The 6589-nt window shown below is 44.0% G+C and overlaps 1 long non-coding RNA gene across 1 annotated transcript; it reads right to left on the bottom strand.

The window, feature by feature from the left end:
- Positions 1–1641: 1641 nt before the first annotated feature.
- On the bottom strand, positions 1642–4584 carry LOC128850975 (uncharacterized). Its single transcript, XR_008448248.1, has 3 exons — positions 3771–4584; positions 3099–3245; positions 1642–2258 (listed from the first exon to the last, which is right to left on the bottom strand). It is a non-coding gene; the product is annotated as an uncharacterized LOC128850975 (long non-coding RNA).
- Between the last annotated feature and the right edge of the window lie 2005 nt (positions 4585–6589).

Here is a 6589-nt window from a genome sequence, read left to right as displayed (position 1 = left end):
TGAATGTCACTTTTCTCTCATTCTGTGGCACAAATGGTAATTGTTCAAAAAGTGTTTTAACAATTACTGCTGTTAATTATGAATGCTAATACAATCAGTGATTACTGAGAGTCCCCATGTTGCAAACCCTTTACAAATAGGGTAAAAAACAATAAAAACCCAAAACAAAACCAAAAAAAAGCGAAAAAAATTCCAGTATAACAAAGAATAAATCAGTCCATTAAAACACAGCAAGATATATTCATGTTGTAAAAGCTAGACTAATAAAAATGGGATATGGATTTAGAAGAAACTTTCTTGCTGAAATTAATTTTATTTTTGTCTGGAAATGTAAATAAAAGAAAATGTGAAGGGGCCATTTCCAGGCAAGTTCTTTTCAGTGTTAATGATGCAAATCAGTGAAGTTTCTCAGTCCCTGGGGACTCTTTTTGTCTTTCTCATTTCCATAAGAATGATTTTTAGGTGATTAAAATAAAAATCTAATGGAAATAAAAATTCTTTATAGTTTTCTCACAATACAGTTCAGTAGGTATCTGAAAAAAAAAAAAAAAAATTGACTTTAAAACTATAATAAACCTTCCTGGGAGAGGATTGGTCACAAAATATTTTTGTATTTCTAATGGAGACATTTTTGGTTGCCCTTAACAGTATTTGAGAGAAGTTGCAGTCGTCTGAAAGTCTGATGTTTCGATGTACCTCCAGCATTTTCTCAGGATCTAGTAAAGGGGAATGAAATGTTTCATTGTGTTGTTTTCTAAGGGGACAGTGTGAGAAATGAGCATCCACAAAATAATTAAAAATTGAGCTTGCAACGTTTGTGTCAAACAGTTTTTTTCAGAGGCAGATTCTTCTTGAATATCAAGGACTGGACTGATAGTGAAATACTGGTGAAGCACTGGTTATTTTAGATGATTCTTAATCCCACCCTTCGTAGAGAAAGAAACAACTTGAGTGGCTCATTAAAGGGCTCCTGTTAAACTGTGGCTTTGTCATAGGCTCTGTTGAAGGCAGGAAACAGCACATGGTGGTTCAGGACTGATTTTACCCTCCCTCTTTTTCCAGGGAATGCAAAACCAGAGATTGACATAGTCTGTATGTGTTCCCCATCCAGCACGGGTAATACCTCCATCCCATGTTGGTGTACAGGGGAAGGATTAAATGATGCTCTCCCTTATCCTGATCCTTTCTGCCCAGAGAAAGAGAAGCAATGTTACAGAATCTGCTCACGTACACGCACCTGCTTGTGCATGTGCATAAGTATGGACACACACACACATACACACACACCTCCTTGTGCAATAGAAGAAAGTGATAGCCTGCAGGGGAGATGGAGGAGAACCAGCCCTGCCACCTGCCTCCCAGCATGCAGCACAGCTCACCTCAGTGCTGGCAGAAAAGTACAGTAATAACCATCTAGGGAGCTTCAGGCAACTTACAGAACCACAGGATGGTCAGGGTTGGAAGAGACATCTGGAGATTATCTAGTCCAACCCCCCTGCTAATGCAGATTAATGTAGACCAAGTTATACATGTGCAGGAGCTGCTGCTGAGTTGCATGGCCAGGAACAGAGAAGGTGGCTTGAGGAGGAGTATGCTTTTGTTTTCCACACAGTGCTCCGTCCTCACATTCACTTGCTTCTATAAATTACTCAGATCCAAGCAAAGACGTAAAATGGTATCCTTGGCACGCTCATAGCCATGGTCTCCAGGTACAGCAGAGCAGGGATGGGGAAGAGGAGCTGTGCCTTGCCTGCTGTGCCCAGCCCATGCTCTCTTATAGTTTTAACACTAATAAAAAGGGAGTCTGCAGCCCTCCAGGAGTTTCATGTAGAAATGGAGTTGGTGAAGTGAAAGGCTTCTCAAGCTCTGACATCCAGCAGATGTGAGTCAATGGCCACAAAACCTGAAACGGAATCTAAAACCAAAACAAATAGTTCTTGATAATGTTTTTTAATCAACAGTACTTTCAAGTAGATTTGTACTTATTAACTGTTTGTTTGACATCTGATATTTATGTTAGGAAAATGGTTGTCTCCAAGCTGTTCTGCAGATCCTGAAGACACTTCATTTCTTGTTTCCTTAGTGCTGAGAGTTCCTCTGAGTCATCTGAATCCAAGAGTCCAAGCTTTAAGAAGAAATAACCATGCCTGATGAAATCACAAGCTGTGTTAACACCACAAGTCTGTATGTTTAATACCATTCTTCATCTTTGTGTTTGGGTGAGGTGAGGACCAAACTCCAGGAAAGCTCTTTGAAGCCTTTAAGGAAAGAAATAAACACTATCAGGAATTCCTTCTCACCTCTCGGGAAATCCTTCTTGTAGCAGAGTCCTGAGCCTTATGTCTATACGTCCCCCTGCAGTGTATGGGAGACTGTGAAACAGCCCATGCTGCCTGTCATAACCAGCAGGGAGAGATGAAGGACTGGAGGTAGGTACTCCCCAAGAGATCTTCCCCTGACCACTGAGGGGTCAGTCCTACTGCTTCTGTGCACACATATGCTCACCTCTCTCATTGTGAGAGGCTAAAACACTTCTTCCAAAAAAACCTAACTAGCCTACATTTCCAAAGGTAGGACATAGACAGTGTTTTATATAATTGCTTATAGACATCTACTGTCCAGTACATTTGTCCAGCATTTAGGAGGCTCATGTCTCTCCTCCTGGGAAGACGTTCTCCCATTCCCAGGGTGTACTTACTGCCTGGCTAAGAGTTTGCTCACTGCAGCATTGCCATTGGATATCCAGGCATTCACTTCCCTTGGCAGGCCAGAGAAGGAACATGACCATGGAGCCTGGAGGCTGAGTGGGGAAAACTGGGATCTACTCATGTTTCAAGGAAAGATCTGAGGGGTAAAATCAGCCTTGTTCCCACCTTTCCTGGTGAGGACAGGCAGCTTTATAGAGTTAGGGTTACCCTTTAGGAAAAATGAGCATGAGTTTGATTTCTCTCAGACAGAGGAGAGATGGCATCTAAATCACCCAACTCCCAGGAAAATAGAAGAATGTCATGAATACTGGACAGATTCTGACGCTGCGTTTTGCAGAGATTAAGATCTACCTGGTGCATGAGAGAACATCTTACACACCAGACTCGCACCTTGAGTACTGTGTTCAGTGCTGGGCCCCTCACCACAAGAAGGATGTTGAGGGTCTGGAGAGTGTCCAGAGAAGAGCAACGAAGCTGGTGAGGGGGCTGGAGAACAAGTCTTGTGAGGAGAGGCTGAGAGAGCTGGAGTTGTTTAGCCTGGAAAAGAGGACACTGAGGGGAAATGTTATTGCTCTCTACAACTAACTGAAAGGAGGTTGTGGGGAGGAGGGAGCTGGCCTCTTTGCCCAAGTGACAGGGGACAAGGGGGAATGGTCTCAAGCTCCGCCAGGGGAGATTCAGGCTGGACATCAGGAAAATACTTTTCACGGAAAGGGTGATTGGGCATTGGAACAGGCTGCCCAGGGAGGTGGTTGAGTCACCTTCCCTGGAGGTGTTTAAGGGATGGTTGGGTGAGGTGCTGAGGGACATGGTTTAGGGAGTGCTAGGAATGGTTGGACTTGATGACCCAGTGGGTCCCTTCCAACCTGGTGATTCTATGATTCTATGATTCTATGAGACAGACAACTTCTTCACTCTGCTAAGCCCTTTGCTGGATTTGGTCCAAATTCTTCTCCCAAAATGGCCTGGGCTTGGTAGGCATTACATAGAAGGGGATGTCAGTGGCAACTTGAAAGTGTCCCATTTGGTTGAGGATTCACTGTGCCCTGGTGTACTACTCACGTGCCATGTTGCTAAGCGACACTTTGCAAAGTGCATCCTGCAGTCTTCCCTTGCCGGTTAGGTATAAATCCAATGCACTTCCCTCTTTGTCTTCAAAATGTAGCGTTATGGATTGCAGCTTCCTAGATGCCAGAGGGGGAGGGAGCCTGTTCTGGGAAAAAGGTCCAGCAGACCTGCAGAAAGCATAACTGGATATCACACAGCTGACATGAACTGGTGTGGAAACGCTGTCAGATCATCTACTCAGAAACTTGTGTTAGATCGTGCCATCTGCATATCTTGTTGACTACTTCCAGACAGTGCCCACTGCTGCTCACAGGCTGAGACAGGACAGCTTTTCCTGAAACCCTCTGAGCTGTTACTTTCCCTTGGCAATCACTACATGTACACTCATCCCATGGCATGGGCTGGAGCAGGACACAGCTAAAAAGGACAGGGCAGGGTAAGCTTTCCAGTCAGATGCAGGTTGTGGGAAACAACATCGCTCAAGGGAGGAAGAGGCTCATGTAGTCTGTCCTGTCTGTTCCCCGTATTTGTCTGGACCAATCATTAATTTCTCTGCATTAGTCTTATGGGAAGTCTCCCCATATCCTTAGTGGGCTCTTTGGCTGTTGAGATGCAGAAAAGACTAAATGAGACCACCAAGATAACAAAGCTGGCTGTAGCACAGACTTTACTTTCTTTGCCCTCTGCTGCAAGACCGGATCCAGATTTCCTTCATGTGCATTCCAGGAGTATTTGCAAATTAAGTTAAAAGAGGAGCAATTTGTCAAACTACTCCACCTGGCGCAGAAAAGCAAGTGGCCTGGCATCTTCTAGAGCAACATGGGAGAATGCTACAAACACAAATCTTTACCCAGGGCTAGAGAACCTCTAAACGGAAATTACAATTCTGAATTTAAGGATCTTAAAATGCCTTTGTGCTGTTTCAGTGGCCTAAATGCCACCTGACTTAGCAGGAGTATGCAGAGGACCCTCCAGAGGAGGGCACATAGTGAATTCTCACCGGGATTTATGGTATCACGGGAATGAAATGTCTCCTCACCCAGTGAAATTGTTTCTAGTGGTCCTCTTATAGTTTTCTAGGAAACACCCTCTGTAAGTTTTCTGGGGCTGTCCTTTCCAGATAGATCCTACACACTTTATATCCCTCAGAGAACGATGAGATGGGAGAGTTCTGGTGGTAGATGAAATAGGTTTGCTTTAAGTGTCAGAAAAGTGTGTTCAGAAATGTGAAGCCTTCTTCACCAACAAGGTAAATTGGCCAGGATAAAGGATCCTGTTATGATTAATTATTAGTGCTTTAATTGGGAAAGACTATGAAAAGTCCAGCTGGTTATCCTACAGGATCGAATAAAGAAAACACTGCACTTAGATTTCAGTAAGGACGGAATAAATTCAAAAGAACATGAATAGAAGACAAGCCTGTCTCATATTTGCAGAAAGCTATAACTCTGTTGTTTTCCCTCTGCTCTCAGGTACTCCCCAGAAGAGGAATTCTCAAAAGAAAGCTCTGGTTAACTGTGTTTCTCTCTGATGTCACCTTACTGCAGTCTTTCATGGAGGAAACTGGAAATGCGTCACACATTTGCAATGGTTCTAACGGGCACTTTTGACATACTTCCTGGGACAAAATGTCGATGTTCAACAAGCTGTGTTTGTGGTAGGGCTATTATTTGTTTCTGTTTAGAAACTCAGGTTTAAAACCACAAATCTTTGTGTGTCATTGGAGGCACTCCACTTTTTTTTGTGATTGGCAGTAGCACTTGAAGACATGCAGCCCAGCTCCTAGAAAATTCACCCACCTTCCAATCTTAAAAAACACATTTGCCTTAGGTCTACAGCCTCTGAAAAAGTTGTCTTGGGAAAGATGCCCCCTACCCTCCTCCTCCACCCTGCAGCAGGACCTATTGTCCGTCGCCGGCAAGGCATAAAGGAGTTAACGAAGGAGCCAGCAAGGAGGTATGACGGGGTGATGTCAGAATATTTCCAGGGAAAGAATGTGTTGGGGGTGCTGGCCAGGAGCAGGGGCTGGGGCTGGCGGCCCCCAGCCCCACCCCGACATTCTTCTTGTCCGGTTCCCACAGGCGAGAGTGGCACAGGGGGTCAGAGTGGACGAGCACAAAGGGAGACCCCCTGCTGCCGGGGCCATCGTGCTGGGCTGTCACTGCTACTAATTCATGACTTCACCTTTAATCTCACTGATCCATTATAGGTTAAAAAGAGACCCATTTTACAGCTGACAAGATTGAAGGGACCGCAACCCAGGAACTTGGGGGGTGGGAGAGGGCGAGGAAAAAAAAAGGGAGGGGAGGGGGAAAGAGAAATAACCCCCACTGAAGTTTGTACAATTAAGATCCATCTGCTAAAAATAGAATTTGTGCTTTTCGTTTGTCCTTTCCCTTCACTATGAGGATATGCGTTTTAAGAGGTAAGCTGACAAATGCAGTTAATTCAGAATTTTAGTGCATAGGGTCAGAGGAAAAAAGAAAGGGGAGGAAAGTGGGGACCGGGAAATGAAAAAGAGTAAGATATTAGGAACAGGGCTGCACAATGGAAAGGATGCGGAACATTCAAATGGCTTAAAGTTGCTTTAGAATGTGTTTTGTGAGGTCATCATGGGGAAATGACTAAGAAATTTATGAAATGCTGATGTCAAAGAATCAACATTGATTCAGCAGAGTAATAAATATACACGTGTGACACTTACAGCATGTTTATAATGACACAAATACTTAATGAATTCCCAGAAATCATTAGACCTACTGTGCTGTGAGCTGTAAGTGAAGTCTCCAGAAGTAATTCTCCTTTTTATTTTT

The sequence above is a fragment of the Cuculus canorus genome, chromosome 1 (genome assembly GCF_017976375.1).
Source record: "Cuculus canorus isolate bCucCan1 chromosome 1, bCucCan1.pri, whole genome shotgun sequence".
Classification (NCBI taxonomy): Eukaryota; Metazoa; Chordata; class Aves; order Cuculiformes; family Cuculidae; genus Cuculus; species Cuculus canorus.
Note: the sequence above shows the minus strand (reverse complement) of the source record. Positions and strands in the feature narration are given on the sequence as shown.